Genomic DNA, 23,946 nt, shown 5'->3' on the forward strand with positions numbered 1-23,946 from the left:
AGTTGATGGACATCTGTGTGATTCCATATCTTAGCCATTGTGAATTATGTCGCAGTGGACATGGGGGTACAGAGCACTCTTCCATATGCTGAGTTCTTTAGGTTTGGGTAAATTCCCAGAAGTGGGATGGCTGGGTCACATGACAGGTCTATATTCAGATTTCTGAGGTCTCCATACTGTCTTCCACAGTGGCTGCACCAGTTTACATTCCTACCAACAATGGATTAGGTACCTTTTCCCCCTCATCCTCTCCAGCATATGTCATTTGTTGGTTTCTGTATGAGAGCCATTCTAACCCAGCTGAGGTGAAACCTCATGGAAATATAGTCGGTCTTCAAAAATTAACATAATGGGCAGTATAATGAAAGGACCCTGTGACCCGATCTGGCAATCCCGTCACTAGGAAGTCTGGCAGCGTGGTGTCCAGCACCATAGCCGTGAGCAATCCATGGTGGGTGTGTGAGCTGTCGGCCACAACAGACTGCACAGTTAAAAATAAAACTGCAGGAAACAGATCCTGGGGTGGCCGTGTGGCGCAGTGGTTACGATGCTGCTTGGGAAGCCTGCATCCCCCTCAGAGTGCCTGGGTTCAAGTCCCAGCTCCTGTGATTCTCGCTTCCCCGGGGAGGCAGCTGGTGGGGCCCTGCCACCCACACGGCAGACCCAGATTGAGTTCTGGTTCCTGGTTTCGGCCTGGCCCAGCTCCAGCTGTTGTGTGGATTTGCAGAACGAACAAGCAGAGGGAAGATATTTCTCTCCTCCCTTTCAAATAAAATAAATACATAGATTAAAATGTTAAGAGCCAAAAAGTAGACGCTAAATGCCCTTTATGGGAAAAACTGAATATTGCTACATAGATGGATAGACAGATATTACTGTTTGATTGTCACTGCACACTGCCTATCTGTACTGAATAGGCAGGGACCATCCAGGGGTGTGGAGAGACATGTGAGAACTCAGGGCAGGGGGAGGTAGAACTGAGCCTTGCTTTGCAAAGTAACCCTTCCTACACCCTATGGGTCTCAAATTCTTGCATCCAGCAAATAATGACTCCAACAAACTGGATGACTGTAGGCAAGGACAGGCCCGCCCCCGTGCCGGTGTGGGAGCAGCTGCCTTGGCCTTTTGGTTGCAGAGAGCGAGGCCAGCTTCAGAGGGGGGCCCTGCTCGTGTCGTGCGGAGCCAAAGGCCCTTCAGTTCCAGAATGGCCAGACGACAGCGAAGGCAATCACGGATGATGGATGACTTGGTGTTTTGAGCCATCACGGGCTTATCTAAAGGGACATTTGCCTTGTAACAGCTTCCTTTTCATATAAAATGTTGCCTTTTTAATACCTTCCATGAAATTTGGCAGATGTAAAAGAAAATGTTGACTTTTCCACGTTGCCCATTATGCAAAATTCTGAAATATCCCGAACACGAGAGACGCATACAATGGGCACAGTGACCTTAGAAAATCCTCAGGCAGATGCACCCGGGCCCGTTTCGCTTTGCCCGTGTCCTTGGCTTGCCGGGCGAGCACACAGCTGGCCAAATGCCGCCTCCCAGCAGCAGGTCTGGCAGTGGGCATTAGCCTTTGATTTAAAGTGAGGGGAGCAGGGGCCATGCTGCAGACCGAGCCAGGTTGTACAAGGTCAGGTGGTCAGCAGGAGAAAACCCGAGAAACACTGCAGGTGGCAGGGCACTGCTTCTGCAGAGAGACCCTCCAAGGCGGGAAGGCAACATGCAGGTGCCGCCGGCTTTGTCTGGAAGGCGTTGATCAGTGTGGTAGCGTTTCTGTCTGTCACTGGTTACCTCTGTACAGAACTGAACAGTCCTGGGACAGCCGAGCTGCTTGGAGGAGGCACACGTGTGCTGCGGTTTCCTCCTGTGGTCTCAGTGCCTCTCTCGTCCTTAGCCAGGTATGCCCTCCCTAACGCACCTGCTCGCTTGTTCCAGGGCTGGGTCTCACCTTCCAGCCCCAGTGTCACCGTCTTCTCTCCAGCTCCCTGGGCAGCCGGGACTCTCTTGCTCAGTCTTTGTGGTTCCTTTGGGGAGCTTGGCAGTGGTCCTGGACTGGAGACTTGGGGGCCGCTCCAGCCAGTGCCCCAAATTCCTCAGCTGCAGAGATTGGTTTTGGGTGTGTGTATGTGTGTGTGTGACACAGCTGAATGACGTGGAGTGAGTCCTGGCATTAGAGTGAGCCTGTGGGTCACACCCTGTCCCCCCGCGCATGACCTGGATGGGACAGGAGCCTCAGGTCACCAGGCAGCCCCACGGGGAGCCTGAGAGTGAAGGGTGCATGCTGAGCCCAGAGATGCAGAGACATGGGTCTGAGGGCTTCACACCTGCCCGTCCAAAGCTGCACCCGCCCTGCACATCTGCACATTTTGGCTACCAAGCCCCCAGATCTGGTGCTATTTCTGCTTCTCTCCAGGCCTTTTTTTTTTTTTTTTTTTTTTTTTTTTTGGACAGGTAGAGATACAGACAGTGAGAGAGAGAGAAAGGTCTTCCTTCCACTGGTTCACTCCCCAAATGGCTGCCACGGCCGGAGCTGTGCCGATCGAAGCCAGGAGCCAGGTGCTTCCTCCTGGTCTACCATGTGGGTGCAGGGCCCATCCTCCACTGCTCTCCCGGGCCACAGCAGAGAGCTGGACTGGAAGAGGAGCAACTGGGACTAGAACCATCACCCATATGGGATGCCGGCGCCACAAGCAGAGGATTAACCAAGTGCGCCACGGCGCTGCCCCATCCAGGCCTTTCTACATGCAGGAGGAAGAACCCTGATGATGGTAGCAGTGTTTGTAGTGACAGCAACAAACCCGGGTGGTCTTTGCTCTCACAGTTTCCTCTCTGCCGGGTCCCTGGTTCTCCCTGTGCAGTAGTCATGAGCACAGCTGGTATGAACCCCCTGATACACCTGTGAGAACTCAGACTCCCAGCCCACGTCCCCGGCTCGGGACAGCTGTCACGCAGGGCCCTGATCTCATGTCTTGGCCATGCCTGCCATTGCCAGGTGGAGCGTGATGTTGAGTCCATCGGCCTCTCCTTGCTGCTTCGTGGCTGTGCGGAGCTGAGCACCGGAGGCCCTGCCGCCTGCTGAGGATGGGAGTGGGGGATGCCCAGGGCCTGGGGAGAAGCAGAGAAAGGAGTCCCTCACATGCACTTGATGCCATGTGTCCCACACGGTGCCAGGGCTGGGCCCCTATAAGACTCACACACACGAACCTCCCCAGGCAATCCCCCAGGGCCAGGGCCTTAGAAGGGATGCTGAGAGGAGTGGCCTCAGAGTGGACCTGGAGGGAGGGGCCCAGGGGCAAGCAGAGGCAGCGGCATGCCCGTTTTGTGCCACGCTGGGTGCTGTGGGCGTCTTCACAGATGGAGCCTGGTGCCGTAATGCACCTGCCCAGCCTCCCCTGGTCCTCTGCTTCCCCTGTGCTTAGGAACCGTGTAAATACCAACAGGCACAACGTTGGTGACCAAATAGGGTGACACGTTCTTAGCAAACAGTTTCTAACTGGAGATTGAAAACCGTTGTGTGCACTGCAGGGAAGTCAAGTCCCTGGGTGGGGGGCTTGCATCGGCCTGTGCCTTTGCCAGTCTTTGAGGTGCAGGGGGACCAGGACCTTCCACACCAGCCTCATTAAATCCTCTGGGTGAGGGCCAGGGAAGGGGCAGTGGGCCCTTAACGTACTCTGCATTTAAGGTGGCTTTTTCTCTTTAGCTCACCCCTAGGCATTGCTGGGGTTTGGGCTGTACCCGGCTCCCTAGGCATTGCTGGGGTTTGGGCTGTCCATGGCTGCTGCAGCTGGGTGGGCAGCTGTGAGGTCTTCAGAGAGCTTCCCCCTGACCCCTCCCCTGACCGACCTCTCCCTGCCCCCCCACCCAAGTTTTCTATTCTCAGGCGGGGCAGGTGATTTTGCAAGCTGATGTCGCTCAGATCACGGTGTAATCACAGCGGGACTGTTGGTACTTTTTGGTTGTCATCTTCTAACAAAATGCAGATTGCACGGCATGCATACATAGAATTACTCTGTAATTTAAAGTAAATTGACATTTAATTTCAATTTAATGACACAGGAATTACAGACCTGACAGATACAGTCTAATTAGGAAGCCAAGTGTGAGAATCTGTTGATGGAACGAAATCCTACCTTCCCGACTTCCAGCAGAACCGGTGATCTTTCTCCGGCCCTGGGCACAGCAAATCGCAGGGGCCACTCGCTGCCTTTCCAACAGCCAGGCCCGGCAAGCTGCAGGGACGACGGCTGGGTTTTCCCCCGAGTGACTGGCTTCACCGCCCCTTTGCCTTCTCCCTCTCACCCCGCCCCACCCTTCGCTCCGTCCCCGTCTGTTCATGGTCGCATCCCTGGCTGATATGTAAAAGCTTTCTCTTTCCGTATCTGGCCAGATCTGTAAGCAGCAGTCTGAGCAGAGGGGCAGGTGTTGTGGGGCAGTGAGTGAAGCTATTAGTTGTGATGGCAGCATTCCATATTGGAGTGCTGGTTCGAGTCCCAGCTGCTTCACTTCCGATCCAGCTCCCGGCTGTTGTGCCTGGGAAAGCAGTGGAAGATGGCCCAAGTGCTTGGGTCCAGGCTGCCTTGTTGGGAGACCCAGATGGAGTTCCTGGCTCCTGGTTTCAGCCTGGCCCAGCCCTGGCTGTCGTGGCCATTTGGGGGTTGAACCAGCAGCTGGATGGTCTCTGTTTTTCCCTCTCCCTTGTCACTCTATCTTTCAAATAAATATATCAATAAATCTTTTTTTCAAGTCTTTGAAGATGCCACTTCAATATATTTCTCAGGCCCAGTTCACAGGTGGGGACCGGAACCTCACCTCTGTCGGCGTCCGGAGCCTGGGGAGGTCTCAGACTCCACCCTCTGGGGTCAGCAGCCCCCTCTCTAATGCATCTTTGCCACCTTCTGTGACAGCATTCACCTGTCACCTTCATAATAACTGGCTTGATTTTCCTCTACGTTGATTTTTTAAACTGGTGGATAAAACTGCTTTGAAGTGTAGCTCTGTCGCTACCTCAAAGACACAGCAGCCCAGCACCCACCCAGATAGGACAGACGTGGGCGAGGTCCCAGGGCTGCAGCCATGGCCGCTCTCGCCCAAGGTGTTGGTGCCGATGCCAGGTGCCTGTCGACACGCAGAGCCTGCCGGGGTGAGAGGGCTGTGAATCATCTTCTGATGCCTGGTGGAGGCTCGGCGGCAGCCCCGGAATGGACCTAAGGTGTGGGATGCTTTTCTCTGCATGCATTCTGCTGTTTTTGAGGCTCTAACTCAGTCCACGAATCCCACTGCAGTCCACGTGTGCTGGCCCTCCCAGAATCCATCACAGAAGCTCCCATGAGCCCCAGAGGGTCACCACCTGATGTCCAGGTTCAGCAGGAAGACACTGGCCTGGTGCATGGCTGCACAGAGCCTGGCCTGTGCCCAGGGTCTGCCATCCGCTCTCGGCTTCATCACCGAATGTTAGAGGCTCACGTCCCTGTGGGAAAGCAACACAAGCAGGGAGAGGTGGGGACCCCTGGGGGTGGGGAGCCTTGGTGAGACCACCCACCCTCTCCGCCTGTGGGTTTGTGTTCCTGCCAGTCGGACAGCCAGGGCTGGGGCTTTGTCTGCACGGGGACAAGGGAGGTTCCCTATGCTGAGAACTGGAGAGGAACGTCTCCAGGAGATGTAAATGGTGGTGTAAATGAATCAAACCCACCGGGCTCGTCAAGTCATTACTGTATCAGTCACTTGCTGTAAGAAGGTCAAATGAAGCTCACATGTCACCTGCCATAAACCTTTTCTGGAACAAAGCCGGATCTCCACAAACAAATCAATCGTGAAGTTCCACCAAGCTGGGGTCCCTGGCACCTGCTCCCCTGGCTCCGTGCCTTCTCAGCCTCATGGAAATGCATTCTGGGAGAAAGCAGGTGGCTACCAGCCTCCCACTCCCACGTCCCCTTCGGCCTGCGGGAGGTGCGTCAAAGGAGACGCCGCTTTCCCGAGCCTTCTCATCGTCCCCAAACCACAGGTCTGACCCTGCGCAGGCTCAGTTCACAGAAAGATGCCAGACAGCGGGAGGCCACCATGCCAGCAGGCTGGTGCAGCCAGGGCTGGGGGAGAGCCCGGTCGTCCCGGGGTGCAGGGCCAGAGAAGGTGGCAGACATGAGCACCGCGGGCTCTCACAGCCCTGTATTTGGGAGCGAGACAGAAACTGCCAGTGCTGCACGCGGCCCGGGGCTCGGGGTGAGGTGGCTGCTGCCCGTCCAGTGCCTCTGTGCAGAGCAGGGTGGAGACGGGGGACTCGGGGAGCTGCAGGCATGGCTGTCAGGTTTATTTTTGTCGTATCTCAGCGACTGTCCTGGCTCAGGGGCCTCCCCTTTCATCCAGCGCTATCTCTTGGCTGCTGCACGGGGAACACGCTCTGTTTCTGTCTGGGTCTGGGCCTTGTGTGTCCCCCGTCCCAGCTCTCATTAGGAAGTACCCATGCCATGGGCCAGGCCTGGGAGCCATGGAGGTCGGGGGCCACACCCACAGCCGACACAGTGGGGTGGGTCTGCCGACAGCACCTGCAGGGGTGCACGCCCTGTCCCAGCCGGCCGGGGAGCAGCCCTGGCTGGGCACGGAGCTCGCCCGTAAAGCACCTCGGTGCAGAGGCTCCATCAGCTGGAACGGCTCCCGGCTGGAAACCGTCACTCGCCAGCTCTGATAAAGAACCCGATAAAGACAGCAGACTGAAGGTTTTAATGAGAATGACTGACATGTGCCGCTGCTCTCCCTGCACCTGCCCAGCAGGACAAGAAGCAGAGAGGCTTTGCTCTCTGGCGGGAATCCTCATTACCGGAGGTCACGGCAGGGCGTGGGCTAGGCATTCAGCAAGGAGACAGGCATGGAAGGCAGATGCCTCCAGGTCCCGTGCAGGCCCGCCACACGCTCCTGTATCCTGCTCTGTGCAGTGCAATCCCCAGGGCACCTTGGCTCACGAACCCTGGAGCAGGCAGCAGGAGCATCTCCAGGCCTGCCCTCCTGGTGGCCTCAGCCGCTCCCGTGGCGTTGGCATGGGAGGTGGGCACTGGCTCAGGGAGAGCTGTGTGCACTCCAGAGCTCTCCAGAAGCCTGCCGACGGACCAGCTCCTGCACGCACGTCCTGTGCTGAGAAATCTGTTACTTAGGTGGGAGGCCACGTGGCTGGTGGCTATGGGGGCTGAATGGACAACTGGATCAGGATGGAGAGAGCGGTCAGACAGGACTGATGGGGGGGGGCGGCCTGTGCTCGTGGACGCACGTTCTGCTTTCTCCATTGATCGATTTTAGGACCTTGGCCAGGTGAGTTGGTTTTCTTGCCCTGTTGCTGTGGTGGGGTCAGAAGTGATGGCTGAGTGGGGCTCAGAGTGAGACGATCTCTGTGTGCTGTCATTGTACACAGACACACACGCAGTGCGGAAAGCCATGGAAGATTCCAGATGCAAAGGCTGATGTCATGAAAAGTTGGAGCCGCTGATTCTTGTGAATTCCTGGTCTCTTCCTGAATCCAGTAGACAAAGTCAGGCCAATGGTAAAATTGTATCTCATCTAGTTAAGGATTTTTTTTCCTTCAGAACTTGAGGGAGATAAAATGCAGTCTGCAAAAACTAACTTATTTTCTTGCTCTTGGGAAAGATAGAAAGAAAGCGATGCATTGTGTTCTGTTCTGTGTCTTTGCATAATTGAAGGTCGTGTTCAGCTTCCACACTGACTTCAGGTTCACTAGGAACAAACATCACTGCTTGGCCAATGTGTGAAATCTACGTTCTAATAAATGGAATTCTGGGAGCCTCGTTCCCGCAACATTGGGAATCGCCAACACAGGCTTCCCAGGAAAAGCAGCCGCCGCCTTACTTTTCTCTGGATGTCAATGCGATGGGCCAACAAAGAGAAAACCAAAAAGGCCGGCCTGTGTTTGTACTGCTCAGTGACCCGGGCCAGCTGGCGACAGAGGAAGAGGCAAGGACACGGATGCTGAGGGTGGAGGCGGCCCCGGGACTGGGCTCCTGGGGGGGCTCTCCAGGATCCCCCGCTTTGGAGGCAGGTGGACTACGTCGCTCCTCCATCTGCCACGTTGTCTTCAGGGTCTCCCACGTTGCTCCTCCTCTTCCGAAGCAGCTGGTTCTACTGAACGCGTCTTAAGCTTTGGTTTCAAATCGGGAGTTTCTCCCATCATCGTTTTTGTTTATACAGAAGAACCTTAAGGTTTAATTATCTCTGAGTGGTGATTTTCCTCTGGAACATTCGTGATAAGGGTGTCCCTGTTCGTATCAGTGAAGTCATGTTGTGAATGCACTAAGAGACTTCTTTCAGTGCATGGCAAATCCTTTATAATAGAAATTGTCACTTCCAAGTAATAATTATTCTTTATTCTCATAATTACACGTCTGGATTAAAGCTAGAAAGATGTCTGAGAAAAGTTGTCAGCTGGGAGAAAAGTGTTGCTCAACAAACAAGTCTTCGTTGTACGATGTCGTACACGTCGCTGTCATTGTGGGAAAGTGGACTGTAACCTTCGTTGTAATCAAACGCACGCCAGGGACGTCCCTGAGGCCGCTTCCAGCCCGGGAGCTGGGGCTGCGGGGGCGCACGGGGCTTCCCCGACCGGCCAGGCTTCCCCTGAGCACTCGGCTTTCCAGGAACCGCACCACCCAGCCTGTGCCCTGGGGAGTGAGGGAGGGTGCGTGTGCGGCTGTGCTTGTGGGACTGCGTGCCTGTGAGACTGTGTGTGTGTGCAGGTGTGTATGTGTGTGCGTGTGCAGGTGTGCTCATGGGACTGCGTGCCTGTGAGACTGTGTGTGTGTGCAGGTGTGTATGTGTGTGTGTGGAGTGTGCACATGGGACTGCGTGCCTGTGAGACTGTGTGTGTGTGCAGGTGTGTATACGTGTGTGTGTGGAGTGTGCACACTGGGCTGTGTGCCTGTGAGACTGTGTGTGTGTGTGCAGGTGTGTATACGTGTGTGTGGAGTGTGCACATGGGACTGCGTGCCTGTGAGACTGTGCATGTGTATATGTATGTGCAGGTTATGTGTACATGTGTGTCAAGTGTGCACACTGGGCTGCGTGCCTGTGAGACTGTGTGTGTGTGTGTGCAGGTGTGTATATGTGTGTGTGTCAAGTGTGCACACTGGGCTGCTTGCCTGTGAGATTGCGCATGTATATGTGCGTGTACCTGGGCTCTCACCCCTGTCTGGTGGTAGGGCATGTGCGTGTACCTGGGCTCTCACCCCTGTCTGATATGGGGTGTGCGTGTGTGCGTGTACCTGGGCTCTCACCCCTGTCTGATTTGGGGCGTGTGTGTGTGTGTATCTGGGCTCTCACCCCTGTTTGGTGGGGGGAGTGGACGGAGGGAGGAGAGAAGCTGCTTTATGGTTTCCTTTCTTCAGAGCAGCTTGGGTCGCTGCGAAGCGGACGACCTTTGGTCGATGCTTTTTCTAAATGGCAGTTTGGTTCCCACACTCTCAGAATTAGAGGGAAGAAAACAGAAGATGAGCAGGTTTGTGGAGGCAAGCGGCTATTACCATATCTATAAACATGAAACTGTCATGTAAAACCTCCGAATTGGTATGATAGAGTCCTACAGAAAGCGGTTTACAAGGAAACCCTCCAGGAGTAGCCAGCTTTGATCCCGAGGCCTGGGGGCCGGGTTGGCCTGGGGGACGCGGTTCATGCCCGGAGATGAGGGGGTCGGCAGCTCTGTGGGAGAGGCAGCCTGGCGCTGGCTTCCTGACGTGGTGTTTGGGGAGGTTGTGAGGTTTAGATGCTCAGTTTCATCTCGCCAGTGTGGGGTTCGCATCTGCAGGCATCCTTCATTTGTGGAGGGACCTCGGGCTCGTGGCTAAACCTCCCTCCCTGGGCCTCAGCCTTCCCAGCCACAGAGTGGAGAGGACGAAGGCCCCTGTGGCGAGGGGTCCCACAGGGTCAGGGCTGGGGCGGTGTCTTCCGCATCCCCTTATGGGTTCCGCCCTCTGCTGAGTAGTGGCACAAGGAGCGACTGTCAGGAGCTGGGTCCCCCCCATTGCCCATCTTCCGTCCCTTGCAGGCCCAGTCACAGCTTTCAGGAGGCCTGCTGTCTGGAGTGACAGTCACATCTGATCAGGAGGCATGGGGAACGCTTTAACCCCTGGTGTGGGCTGTGCTGGCTCCTACGGGGCCCCATCCCCAGAGAACACCTGGTCCCTGGTGTGCCGATGAGGGCGTGTCAAGAAAGGAAGAGCATCCCGGCCCTCTCCAGAGGGCCGTCAGCACACCAGAGCCTTCGACAGAACACACTGGCTCCTGCCGTTTGGGGCGCAGAGCGTGGCTTGGTGCCTACTGTGCCTTGCCCCAAATCCTGCCTCAGAGCAGTGCCCGTGTCGTGTGTGGCGTCGTCTTTGTGGGCTGCAGTTCCTCGTCTGCAGAATCAGCAATGACAATGCTTTTGTGATGTGGTTGTCCTGAGGGTTAAGGGTCTGCGTGTGACCTGCCCGCCCCACAGCCAGGCATGTGCTCTGGCCCTCTGGGTTCTGGGCACTTCCATAGTTAACTGCAGCCCGGGACTTTTGGGGTTAACGAGTCCCTGAGCCACAGTGGCTCACAGCTCCTGGAGCCAACAGCCTGGCCTGGATGCATGATGGGAATTCTTGCCTCCTCCCGGCCCCTGTCCTGTCCCTTGAAATCCTCCCATGTACTGGGTCGAGGAATGGACAGTTTTCCCGCTACTGTCTCAGTCCCACCCCATCTCCATCAGCGAGCTTAGACCCAATCCACACGTCAATCAAGGATCTCGCTGCCAGCGCCATGGCGACCACATTTATGATGGAGCTGTTGCATGGCTTGGTGTCTGGAGGGGCATGCTTGGACTTAACTCCAGCTGAGTGTGACTTGAGGCCAGTGACTTGAACTCAAAGTCCTTTTCCTCGTCTGTGAAAAGGGGGTGAGGATGGTGCCTGCCCCACAACGCTGCTGTGATGGTCACGTGACCAGGTGCAGAACGGGGTCTGGATTTAGGCATCGACGATGTTGCGAAAATTGTGCTAAGGTGAGGGGAGCATGGGAGCCGGAAGCCGGCTATGGAGAAAGCCGTGGCGGTGAGGCTGTGAACCTGCAGCGTCCACGTCCCTCAGCTCGGACGCTCAGCAGCGGCGCCCCAGCAGAGCGGGGCCCTCCCAGCGTGCCTTCCCCTGGTCAGGCCACACGCCGAGGCCAGAACCCCCTGGGCCGGGTGCAGGATGGAAATGCAGAGCCGCTGTTCCCCAGTGCCAGCGCTACTGAGAAGGAAGCAGCAGGGCCCCGAGCCAGGCGTGGGCTCCGGCGTGGCCTGGGCCCTGGGCAGCTTCGCGCACACTCAGCCCTGAAGCCAGTCCTGGCGCCAGGTGAGCGAGAGCGTGGAGGAGGCTGGGAGCAGTTCTGTCTTGCATGGAAAGGCGTGTCTGCTAAGCCGTGGGCAGGGATGCCCGCCCCAGACCCGCGTGCCTGGCTTTGTGTTCTGACTGCTGTGTTTCTGATTCCAGCTTCGCACAGTTGCGCAGCCTGGGATGGCAGGTGATGGCTCAGGGAGTCGGGTCCCTATCATTCCTGTGGGAGACCTTGTGCAGCCTGGGAGTGGCAGGTGATGGCTCAGGGAGTCGGGTCCCTGTCATTCCTGTGGGAGACCTTGCACAGCCTGGGAGTGGCAGGTGATGGCTCAGGGAGTTGGGTCCCTTTCATTCCTGTGGGAGACCTTGCACAGCCTGGGAGTGGCAGGTGATGGCTCAGGGAGTCGGGTCCCTATCATTCCTGTGGGAGACCTGGGGTGAGTCCCTGGCTCCTGGGCATTTGGGAAGAGCTTGTTCTCTCTGCTCTCTCTTTGCCAATCAAACACCATGCGGTATAATACAAGGCAGAGTTCATTCCAGCGGTCATGTGATAAAGCAAACCAAAATTTACAAAGAACACAAGCCCCGTTGACTTTGGAGCACAAGAGGCCCGTCAGGCACTCCCACGCAGTGGCCTGTGGGGACACCCCTTCTGCAAACCTGTCCTTGGGGGTGGCCCTCACTGTGTGCAGGGGAGGGAAGCACATGGCTGCATGTGGGGTTAGCTCCGTGGCTGCCAAGAGCTGGCCCGGCGTGCTCGGGCCCTGGCGCAGGATGGCATCCCCAGGCTTTCCGTGTGTGCTGCTCTGAGGGTTGAGCCCACTTATCAAGGACACGTGCAGGACACACGGAAGGGCTCCATGTTGAAGCCGCAGCTCCTGCTGGGGCAGGCTGTCCCCACCAGGCCCTGGCACAGCTTCCCACAACCCCTGAGCCCATGGAGAGAGGCAGACGTCCTGCAGTCTCGTAGCCTTCCCTTTGCTGTGTGTGTGTGTGTACATGTCTGTGTGTATATGCGTGTCCATGTGTATCTGTATGTCTGTGCATTGTGTTTTCATGTGTCTGCACATGTTGATTCGTGCGTGTGTATGCGTATGTATGTGTTCGTGCATGTGTCTCTGTGCGTGTGTCTCTGTGCACATGTGTGCACATGTCTGTGTGTGTGGCTTCAGCACCTCAGACTCCCCTCCAGCTTCCAGGCCTGGGTCTGGAGGGCACAAGGGCTTGGTGGGAAATGCGCAGGAGGAGGGAGTGGGAAGGCTTCTGGGCTGGGGGAGCTGTGGGAGAGGGGCTGCAGGGAGGAGACGGTGGGAATGAGACACCGGGCAGAGCTGCTCATCAGCGCACGGCTGAGTCTCTGCCAAGCGCATCCACTCCCTGCTAAGCCGCCAGAGACCTGGTGGAGGCCTTGCTACCCGAACTCCCCACAAGTCTCCACTGCTGTACTTCGGGCAATAGGAACAGTGCCGCAGCTGAGAGCAGCACAGCCCGTGCCCGCGCGTCCCTCCCTGTGTGTGTGACGCCAGGGGTGGCATTTCAGTCCCCCCATGCACGTGGGACCACTCCCATCCTCCCTCAAGGCTGCACTGGTGGAGAGAGATCCCCGTGCCCTCTGAAGTCATGCTGACCCCGGCAGGAATGGACAAGGCCCAGCAGAGTCCGCCTTTCGTCCGTCCTTCCAGGAGACGCCCAGGGCGCGGTCAGGGATCCCTGGGCGTTCCTCCAGGTTGCCCGGGCTCTGGCGAGCAGGTGCACGGTGCTGAGCTTGTCCGTAACTCTTGGGAGAGAGCTGGCCGAACTTGACCATGGACCTGCCTGCTGGCTCTTTGGGCCTGTCTGTGGAGAGGGCAGAGGACGTCGCTGGCCGGGCCATGGACAGATGGTCGCCCCCGCCCCACTGACGTCCCCTTGGCTCTTGAGACTTTTGTCTCTGAAGAACGTCCAGGGGCACTAGATGAGCTTTTGCCTCTGCTGGGAAGACGCGGGGGACGCAGCTGAGAGCTCTGTGTGTGCAAGCTCTGGTCCGCCCTCCGGGTCCTTTCTCAGGAATCAGTGTCTTGAAAAATATTTTAAGACGACCCTTGTCCCCTTAACAGAGAAACTCATGGCTGACGTATACAACACTTTAGATCTGTCCTGAAGACCCTACCTCGTGGGCTGAAAGATTCGTTTCTAGCATGTTCTGTGACTCAAACTCTTCCATGAGCTCCCCGCTGAGAGATTACTGGAAACATTCATGTACGTTTGAGCAGCCAAAAAATTAAATATCATTGTTAATACTTACATCATAAATAATTTTTTTGTTAAAGCAGGAGACTAATAAAAGTCAGAACCAGCAACCACATCGTCGAGATGAAACGTGTTTCTGTGTGAGGCCCCGTGTGTGGCCAAGTTTATTAAATGTGGGGCTGTTGCCAGAGTGTTGGCCAGTCCGGGGAAGAGTGGGCGTGCCCGGGGAAGAGTGGGCGTGCCCGGGGAAGAGTGGCGTGCCCGGGGAGGCGGCGGCCTGGCTCTGCCAGCTCGGTGGCCGTCACAGCTGGCTCTGCCGACCTCTCCGCCCTTTGCCCTCTGGAACAGATCCTCTCTTGGGTGAACGGGGCAGGGTCGGGTGAAGAGCATTTTATGAACGGACTAGCAGCAGGTTCGCGCATCATGTAATCATGAGTGGTTTGGTGATCCCTGGTCTTCTGTTGCTATAAAGCGGGTTATATGAATACCCCCTGAGGCACGCCTTTCCACGTTTGGGATTTATAAGCCCTTGGAAGAGCCTTGTTCTTGCGTGGACGTTAGAAGCTACCAGTTTGCCTTGCATCAAGGTCATGTCAATTTATACAACCGCCAGAGTTGTCTGAGACCACCCCTGACTTCACCCCCATGCCAACGTTTGACCCTCGTACACCTGCTGCGAGCGTGTGGCATCTCCAGTGGGTACTCATTCACGTTTTTTCTTATGAGTAGAGTTAAGGTCCATCACCTTAAGATCCCTTCCGCCTTTGTTCTTGGCCGATGCGTCTTCTGCACCTGCAGCTGGCAGCAGCTGAGACACTTCATGGCTCAGAGGAGGGTGGGCAGCACAGCCTTTGGCATGGCGCACAGCTATGGGAAGCTCCTGACAGCACCTATGCTTGCAAATAAAGTGAGACAGTCGGACAGGGCTGCAGCTTTCCGGCTTCTGGGAAGCATGCATGGACCCCTTTCAGGAGCAAAGGAAGGGCAAACAGGACTACACTTACCCAGCCCCCAGCCTGGGCAGCCCTTAGGTTTCCAGCCCGCTGTGCATGGAGCACAGACTCACACGTGGGACAGGCCCTGCCAAGGGCTCAGCAGAAGGTCACCCAGGCTCCAGGTGCCGCTTCCCAGCCTAGGGCTGCCGCTCTTCCTGGAATTGGTTTTCCCAGTGCTTGCTTTGGCCGGGGGCCACCAGCCGCTCCTGTGCCTGGGACAGGGCACCAGGTGCTCAGTCCTCCGAGTGAGTGACCCAGAGGCTGCCCAGCTGCGGCAAGTGTGAGGCTGGCTGTGTGCAGCCGCCCAGGGCCTCACAGTGAGAACCTGCCCTCTGCCTGCCTTTGCCCGTCTCCATCCGGGTCCCCACTGCTGTTTCCTGGGATTGCTTCCAGCACCGACTTCTCATCTGCCCGAACCAGACGCAAGGCTCCATCTGGGACTTCACACTCAGCGGTACAGGTCCCCCCTCGTCCATCCAGAGTGGAAAAACCAGCTACAAGCAAGCGAGTGAGCACAGCTCCGCCCAGCCAGCAGCGTCTGTCATGCTGTCCACAGAGGACTTGTCCTAGTTGTTTGAACTGGTCTTTGCAAGTGCATTAGTTTTTTATATCGCGGGCTTCCAAACTCCTTTCCAGGCAGGAATGCAGCAGCCGTCTCCCTGGGGATCCTGAACTTGACCTTTGCATAATCTTCCTGACTCTTGATACCACACCCTCCCTGCACAGGGCCAGTCTAAACCCACTGCGCTGGTAGGGAAGGCGGGGCCGGGGGCGGGGTCCGTCCAGCCAGAGCCTGGCTCTGATGAACCACATCTGACTCTGGACGGGCGATGATTTTCCCTGTGTTCATATCAATATTCTGAGCAGATCGAGATTAAAAAGGGAAAACAGGGCTGGCGGATTTTACGACTCCTGCTGGAGTTGCATGCGCGTTCCTCTCTGTCCCCTTGATTGGAAATTTAAATCATCTCTCATTTCAGGCCGTTGGTAGCCTCCTAAGACACTGAAGCTGACAGTTTATGGCTCAATCTGTGTCTCGCTGTCTTTAAAGGAAACGTAGTAAAAATGGAGATTAAGGAAAACAGATACGTGGCAGCGTCCACGGGTGGCGCGCTTCCTAGTGACCACGGCTGCTGCAGAGTGCCCGAAAAATGCCTCTGGGCGGCTGCGGGGCTGCAGGGCAGGCTCCCAGTGACAGGGAGCTGGCCAGCGACAACGTGAGCCCAAACTTTCCATGCGAGGGTTCACCCTGGTGTCCACAGCAGTGACCGGTCCCTTCTCCCTTGTGTTTCTGTTGCTGCCGCTGTGCCCTGCGTCTTTCCGCGCACGTGGGATTCCCGACTGTCCACGCCCTCCGTTGCAGGGGTGGGGTGGGGGCTGTGTCCCAGCTCAGGAAGGAAAAAGGAAATGGACAATGAGGACAGGCAGGCGCCCGGGGGAGATGGGTGGCGAGAAGACCTGGAAATGGTAGCGGCCGTGCCGGTGGTGAGATTGGCTCCTAGGGTCAGTGTGTGTGCTTGGCAGGTCAGGACAGACCAAAAATCCAAGGTTTATGTCATTTAAGAGCGTAGCAGTAACCCCACGGAATATTCATTAATACAACACAGTCAAGTTGGTTCGTGCAGGTCTTGTGTTGGTGCATTAAGCAGAATACTTTATGTAATTCTAACAACTCTGGACATGGGTGGGAGGAGTCTTCAGTATTTTGTGGACGGGGGGTGGGTTTTTGGTTCTGTACTGTCTCGGGTTGTGACTTAGGACGTTCTCAACCCCGTGTTGTAGTGCTTGGTTCAAGTCTTGGCTCTGCTGGCCCAGCGTCCTGCTGCTCTGCCTGGGTGACAGCAGCGATGACTTGGGTCCTGGGGTCCCTGCCACCTATGTGGGAGACCCGGATGGAGTTTGCTGGCTCCTGACTTTGGCCTGGCCTAACTCTGGCTGTTGCAGGCATTTGGAGACTGAACCAGTGAACGGGAGCTTTACAAATAAAAAGTCAAAATAAATAAAGGTATTTTAGAGTTTAAAAAAAAAAAGTGAAAACATGATATGAAAAGATGACACAAATTTTCCATGACATTTTGAAGTCCCTTCATATAAGGTTCTTGCAAACCTTCATAGGAAATGGAATCAGAAGGCAAGTTTGTATTAGTGCAAAAAAAAAAAAAAAGGAAATACACGTATATGAGAGGCTTTCAAAAAGTTCACGGAAAATGTATATTTGACAAAGCCACGTGTGGGTTTGTGCTGTGATGATTTTATTATCATCCTCATTTTGAAGATGAACGAGTCAGGGCTCAGAGCGCCGCCGTAGACGGAGGTGCCTGGCCCTCCTGTGTCCCCAGGAGCACACATTCTCCCACCAGGGAGAGAGAACAGGCCACAGCCGGCCTCGCCCTTTGTCCGGCTGTGCCTCCTGCGGGCGCCTGCTGTGCGCTCCTGCCCGCCTGGCTGGCCGTGAACGGCTCGGCGCTGGGGGTGGCCTCGTCCCGGGGACTCTGCCCCTTCACCTGCACCCCACTGGCACCGGTGGTCCCTCAGCCCCGGGTGCTGCTGGGGAGGACTGTGGGGGAGGCTCCTCCTCGGCCCACTCCGCATCCAGAATCCATCTGGGAGAGGAGGGAGACAGAGACGCTGACATTTGCTCGGTCTGCACATGCGCAGATGGTTATGTAGTGTCTGCTAAACAAGGGAGGGGCTGATGAGAAACGGTAGCAGCTTTGTGTGCTTTAGGGATTTTCTACAGTTTCTCCGTTCTCTTAAGAAGCTTTGATTTAAAGGCGCGAGATCCTGTTGTCGCTTCCAAGTCTTTGTATAATACAGCTGAGATTGTCACGGCTCTGTGGGACAGTAACCATGCTTCTTCTTCTTTTTTTTTTTTTTTTTTTTTGACAGGCAGAGCAGGCAGAGTGGACAGTGAGAGAGAGACAGAGAAAGGTCTTCCTTTGCCATTGGTTCACCCTCCAATGGCAGTCGCGGCCGGCGCGCTGTGGCCGGCGCACCGCGCTGATCCGATGGCAGGAGCCAGGTGCTTCTCCTGGTCTCCCATGGGGTGCAGGGCCCAAGCACTTGGGCCATCCTCCACTGCACTCCCGGGCCACAGCAGAGAGCTGGCCTGGAAGAGGGGCAACCGGGACAGAACCGGCACCCCAACCGGGACTAGAACCCGGTGTGCCGGCGCCGCAAGGCAGAGGATTAGCCTAGTGAGCCGCAGCGCCGGCCAGTGCTTTGCTTCTTAATGCATGTCTTTGTCCCAGTGACAGCACCATGGGCTCTGTGTGTGGGACTTTGTATGAATGTTTTAAATGATAGTTTCACCTCCTTTTAGTCCACTCACTCTAACATCGTAAACGTGGCAAGCACTCTGTACACAGAGAATTTTGCAGCCTATATATATACAGTTGAAATGATTTTTTAAGTATGTTGAGTTATATTTTCTTTATTGAAGAGGCAGAGAATGAGAATGAGAGTGTGCACGTGCAAGAGAGAGAGAGAGAGAGAGAGAGAGAGAGAGAGAGATTGAAAAAGAGATCTTACAACCATTGGCTCATTCCTTGAATGCCTGCAATGGCCAGGGCTGGCCCAGCCAAGGCTATGATCCAGGAACACAGAGCAGGTCTCCCACACAGGTGGCAGGACCGCAACTACTTGAGCCATCATCATTGCCTTCTGGGGTCTGTATTGGCAGGAAGCTGGGGTCGGGAGCCGCGCTGGGAGCTAAACCCAGGCACTCTGACGCGGACCTGGGCATGCTCACTGCTAGCTCCAATGCCTGCTTCAAGATGACTTGTTGAAGAAGCACAGTTTTTTGTTTGTTTGTTTGTTTGTTTGTTTTGACAGGCAGAGTGGATAGTGAGAGAGAGAGAGAAAGGTCCTCCTTTTTGCCATTGGTTCACCCTCCAATGGCCACCGTGGCCAGCGTGCTGTGGCCGGCACACCGCGCTGATCCGATGGCAGGAGCCAGGTGCTTCTCCTAGTCTCCCATGGGGTGCAGGGTCCAAGCACTTGGGCCATCCTCCACTGCACTCCTGGGCCACAGCAGAGAGCTGGCCTGGAAGAGGGGCAACTGGGACAGAATCCGGCGCCCCGACCGGCACTAGAACCCAGTGTGCCGGCGCCGCTAGGTGGAGTAGCCTATTGAGCCGCGGCGCCGGCCAAGGATGGATAGTTTTAAATGTTGCCCTTTTCTGCAAATTGTGTGTAAGTGTGTATGTGTGTGTGTGCATGTGCCACTTTTATCGACTAATGAAAAATAGGCCAGTGGGGTATGCTGTGGGTAAGGCACGTCTTGCGGATGTTTGTAGGGATCTGGGAGAAACTGTTCTCTATAGCACCCACCTGTGTTTGATTTTATGGACATGTTCTCAGCATCTGGGGGTTTTTGTAGCCTTGTTCCTTCTCCTCCCTCCTAAGAGGTGGCACAACTCCGGGAGCGGTGGGTGTGCGGGGTGCTGGTCACAGCCCTGGGGTCCACCCTGTATTCCTTTAAAAGCCATTTACCGAGGGGTGGGTGTCTGGACAGGGACATTTGCATCCCGTGTTTGAGTGCCTGAGGCTCAGTCCCGGCTTCGTTTTCTGGCCCAGCTTCTCACTGACGCAGTTGAAGACCCACAGACTTGAGTCCCTGGCCGTCCCATGGGAGACCTGGAGCCTCCTGGCTCCAGCCCCTGCTGTTGCAGGCATTTGGGGGAGTGAACCAGCAGGTGGAAGATCTATGTCTGTCTGTCATTTCTCTGCCTTCCAAATAAAAAAGAAAAGTCCAATCATTAAAACCAAAACAGTAATACTTTATTAAGAGACTCCTCCGAGCCAGCCACTGTGGGAGGTGCTAGAACGGCAGCAGTGAGACCGCTGATAGCATCCCTGGAGTGGTTTGTAATTAACCACAAAATCCTCTCCCTGCGTCTGAACCTCGCAAAGTGAAGTCATGAGTCCTTCCAACAAGAGGTAGATCTTTTTTTTTTTTTTTTAACCTCTTTAACTGGAGTCGCCTAATGACGCTGTCACAGATTTGACCCATGCAAGGCAAGACGAGGCTTGTGCTTTGCAGCCCTGCTGTGCTTAGAGCCCTAAGACCCTGTGAACTAACTCCTGCTTTCTGCCGACCTGACCGATAAGAGCAGACATCAGGAGCAAACTTCAGCCAGGATCCGCCAACCCTGCCCTGGCCCTGAGAAGTTGCCCTGCTGAGTCCAGCCCAAGCCGCCAATTCTGAACCAAATGGAATTCTGTGGAATTCTGAACCAGATGACACTGCCACGTTCAGTCACAGATTTGGGGGTAGTTTGACACTCAGCAGAAGTCGGACAAGAGGAGGAGGTGGTGTGTCATACGTATCATCTAAGTTTGTGAAAATTGCCATAAAAACAAAGAGGGAAGGGAGAGAGAGCCGTCGGGGGGAGCCTGCTGAGAACCATACATGAATGATGCAAAGGACTGGACCTTGTGCTGGCCTGGAGACAGGAGCATGGTTGGTGCATTCAGGAGAAGGCAAGGAGGCTGATGGGAAGTGAGGGAGCAAGGCCAGCGCCACGGCTCACTAGGCTAATCCTCCGCCCGCAGCATCGGCACACCAGGTTCTAGTCCTGGTCGGGGCGCCGGTTCTATCCTGGTTGCTCCTCTTCCAGGCCCGGGAGTGCAGTGGAGGATGTCCCAAGTGCTTGGGCCCTGCACCTGCATGGGAGTCCAGGAGAAGCACCTGGCTCCTGCCTTCGGATCAGCACAGTGCACCAGCCTCAGCACGCTGGCCACGGCGGCCATTGGAGGGTGAACCAACTGCAAAGGAAGACCTTTCTCCCTGTCCTCTCTCTCTCACTGTCCACTCTGCCTGTCAAAAAAAAAAAAAAAAAGAAGAAGAAGAAGAAGAAGAAGAAGAAGAAGAAGAAGAAGTGAGGGAGCAAGTGAGCGAGAAACAGCCACCCCTGCAGAAAGCAGGGCCACGAGTCCGTGTTTCCTGACTGAAAGTCTGGGCTGCAGCACATGGGAATTGGAGACCCCTGGGCTCACCAACCCCAAACTCAGAGCCAACCAGGAGGCCCCCGGAGCAGGTCTGGCCTGCAGGCACAGGGGAGGTACAAACTGGCTAAGAAAGGAATGACGCACACACATGATGGACAGGCCAGTCCCTGCTCTGCCGTCTGCACTTGGCTTTGCACGTGCAAGTCACCCACTTGAGGGGTTTCTCTCTTCCAAGAAACCTGAAAATCCCTGCTGACAGCCCTTTCTGCTCCTTTTCCTCTTACCTCTTGTGCAGTGATTGGTTTGTGGCCAGGGACATTATTTTTAATTTTAGCCCAGGCATGAAGTAATTAGGAAGATAAATCTGTTACATGAAAGAATCAATCCTTTTTCCCATTCCAAATTCAAATTGAAATTATTTTTATCCAAGTCATTGCACTCTGTGAGAGATTAGCCCGAGTTTCTTGCATTGTCTTCAAGTTGCAAATTACAAACGGGAACAGTGAGTGGAGCACACACAATAGAATTCACGCGGGCAGAGGTTCCGTTCCGCGTGCTTGGCCCTGCGTCAGGGGACGCTTCAAGCATGAATCCAGATGCCACACGCGTTTGTGGCAGTCATTTACTGAAGAACACCCTGGTCTGTTAAAGGGTCAAATCCACCTGGGCTGTCCCTCTGTGCTGTAGACCTTGAGCCGCAAGTGGGGAGTGAGAACCAACAGGTGTACCAAGTGGTGTCTGAGAGGTTGCTCAGGGTCAGCTCTGGACACGTGCACGCCACTGTAGTGGGTGTGCAGCTTGGTGCATCTGGGGTTAAATCTGAGAGTCACAGTTTCAGGGCTCCACGGGAAAACCACGATGGGGACCGGACTCTGGACTGAAGGCCACTCCTTCATTAGGTCGCCTGCATTCTCTTCTAAGATACAGAGGAAAGGCCAGTAGGGCCAGCGGGGCCATGGATTCGTTTGCAAGGAAGAAAATGTGAGGATAGATGAGCTGGGCTCCTTGCTCCTCCTGAGAGTGATTCCATGAGAGAGGCCAACGTGGAGAGCGACAGAACACACCCCGCCCACGGTCCGCAGTGGGGAGCTGCTGGCTGCTGCTGGCTGGAGACGCAGAGTGGCGGTGCCCAGGGTCTCCGCCAGCAGGGCTCACGAGGCAGTGCTGTGCCATTGGACACAATGCAGGCACGCGTCTGGATCTGTCCTGTCCACCAGGGCAGCCACTTGTGGCTGCTGAGTTCTTGGTGAGTTTTAAATTGCATTTAAGTTGAGTGAGTTGCAATAGAAATCTGGCATTGAGTAACCCCAGGGAGTCAGTGGTCATCAACCTTACTGGTGAGCGTCTCTCTAGGACATTTGCTTTCTGAACCTCCCCCGGCCCCGAGCTGGGGATGGGGACGTCTCGGGAGGTCAGGGCAAGGACAACCAGCCGGTCTCAACCCTCAGGCCAGTGCCTTCCCACAGTCACCCCAAGTGCTCGGATCAGGACTTTTCCCCACTGTTTGCCAAATCGCCACCGTCTTGGTTCCGCTTGCTGGGAGGGTCTCCTGGTCTGGCTCATCTCCCTCGTCTCCCTTTGCAAAGCCCCTTTCTGAGGGAAGAATCACCCCAGTCACTCTCCATCCTTACTCTCTGCCTGCTTCTCCCACCGTATGCGGAGTTGTTACAGATTTTTAAAAGCTGTGTATTCTTTGCAACATTTATAGAAAATAATACTGAAAAAGGAGGCCAGTACGTGGTAATTTCTGTCCCCTTTCAGAGGGCCACATGAGAACAGCCACAGGAGCTCCCACCGATGAGTCTCTCCTGTCACCAGGTACTTGTCAGTGGCGCTTCTAATCGTTACACTGTAACAAAGCTGTGAGTAGGAATTTCTCTCTCCGGATTGCGAGGGAGAAGCTGACTCTCAGGTACTTGGTTTACTTTTCCAAGGTCACCCAAATGCCACGCCTGTGGGTCCCTCCCAAATCCGTGCACTTTTCATTTTACTGCCTTGATTTATGGCACTGTGGCTGCATTGATCAAGGGACCCGGGAGCGTAGGAACACATTGCTTGCTTCATGAACATCTAACTCAAGAAAACAAGCAACTTAGCCGGCTCCGTCTTCCCAGGCCCCCACCTTGAGTTACTCCCCCTGTCTAGAAATCAGCTCCGCAGTGCAGGGGCCCCCTCGGAGGGAGGTGGTATTTACCCTGGGTGACGAATTGCCCCACGTGGGTGATAACTCTCTGAGGATGACTACCAAGGAGAATGATAAGAGTTTCCACTGGGAAGCCGCAGAGCAGGGTGGATAATTACCATGAGAAGTTTATTTATGGGGCCACTCTGGGCTTTTATGGGAAATCTGAAAAGCCACATCTCTGGAGCTGGAAACTTGGCAGGAAGACAAGAGAAAATGTGCCACTTCTACAGAAGGGATTACAAAGGTGACGGCTGCAAGAGTCATTGTCTTTCCGGAAGTGATTGACCCTGGTGGACAGTGATGGGGGTGGGGGATGAGCCCCGGCTCAGGTCATGCTGTCTCTGCTCCTGCTCTTTGCCCGTGTGGGGCATCAGCTCAAGGGCGTCGTTTTGTGCATTTCCGTGAGGACTCAGCTGACGGATCAGCAAGTGAGGCTCTGGCCTTGCTGGAGAAGAATTAAAGATAGGAAAGAAGAGATTGGGGGACTCCGGGGACAGCTCTCCCTTGGTGGGGGTCGGGAAGTGCCTCTGGGGGGGCCAGTGTGGCAGCACAGGGGGTGACCCCACCATCTGCAGTGCCAGCATCCTCTGAGGGTGCTGGTTCAAGTCCCAGCTGCTCCACTTCTGATCCAGCTCTCTGCTACAGCCTGAGAAAGCAGTGGAGGATGGCCCAAGTGCTTGGGCCCCTGCACCCATGTGGGAGATTTGGGTGGAGTTCCTGGCTCTGTCCTGGCCCAGTCCTGGCCCTTGCAACTGTTTGGGGAGTAAAGCAGCAGATGGAAGATCAATCTCTCTCTCCATAATGCTTTCAAACTAAACAAATCTTTAAAAAAAAATAAGTGCATCTGGGTGTGGGCTGACGCATCCGAGGACGTCCAGCCTGTCCACTCTGCCTGTGACGTCTGCGTCCACTGCCCCGGCTTCTGTGACGCTCTGTATTTTGCTCAGTAGCTCTCTGGAGGCCCAGACAGCCATGGGGGTCAGCGCTGAGGAAGGGCCTGTCTGCTGTGTGCCATCGTCACACGTGCCATCGTCACACGTGTCATCGTCACACGTGTCGCCACACATGTCATCATCACACATGTCATCGTCACATGTGTCATCGCATATGTCATATGTGTCATCACACGTGTCATCGTCACACATGTCATCATCACACGTGTCATCGTCACATGTGTCATTGTCACTGTCTCTTCCTGATCTCGCCAACCCCTTGCACCCTGCAGGCCCCCACTAGTGAGAGGCTGCAGCCG

At 55.4% G+C, this 23,946-nt stretch overlaps 1 long non-coding RNA gene across 4 annotated transcripts in view; it reads left to right on the forward strand.

Annotated features, from left to right (window-relative positions):
• Positions 1 to 23,946, forward strand: part of LOC149126002 (uncharacterized) — a 151,511-nt gene that overhangs the window by 86,846 nt on the left and 40,719 nt on the right. For 2 of the 4 annotated variants that reach the window (XR_016235108.1, XR_016235099.1), the window contains one exon: positions 4,060 to 4,722. The exons of 1 other annotated variant lie outside the window; for it this stretch is intronic. This is a non-coding gene — a long non-coding RNA (uncharacterized LOC149126002). Of the gene's footprint in view, positions 1 to 1,804; positions 1,895 to 4,059; positions 4,723 to 23,946 lie in introns of those variants that run through there. One more of the 4 variants, XR_016235106.1, reaches the window with a different exon arrangement.

Source organism: Oryctolagus cuniculus, chromosome 6, assembly GCF_051225735.1.
Source record: "Oryctolagus cuniculus isolate XC-2025 breed Fujian yellow rabbit chromosome 6, ASM5122573v1, whole genome shotgun sequence".
NCBI classification, from domain to species: Eukaryota; Metazoa; Chordata; class Mammalia; order Lagomorpha; family Leporidae; genus Oryctolagus; species Oryctolagus cuniculus.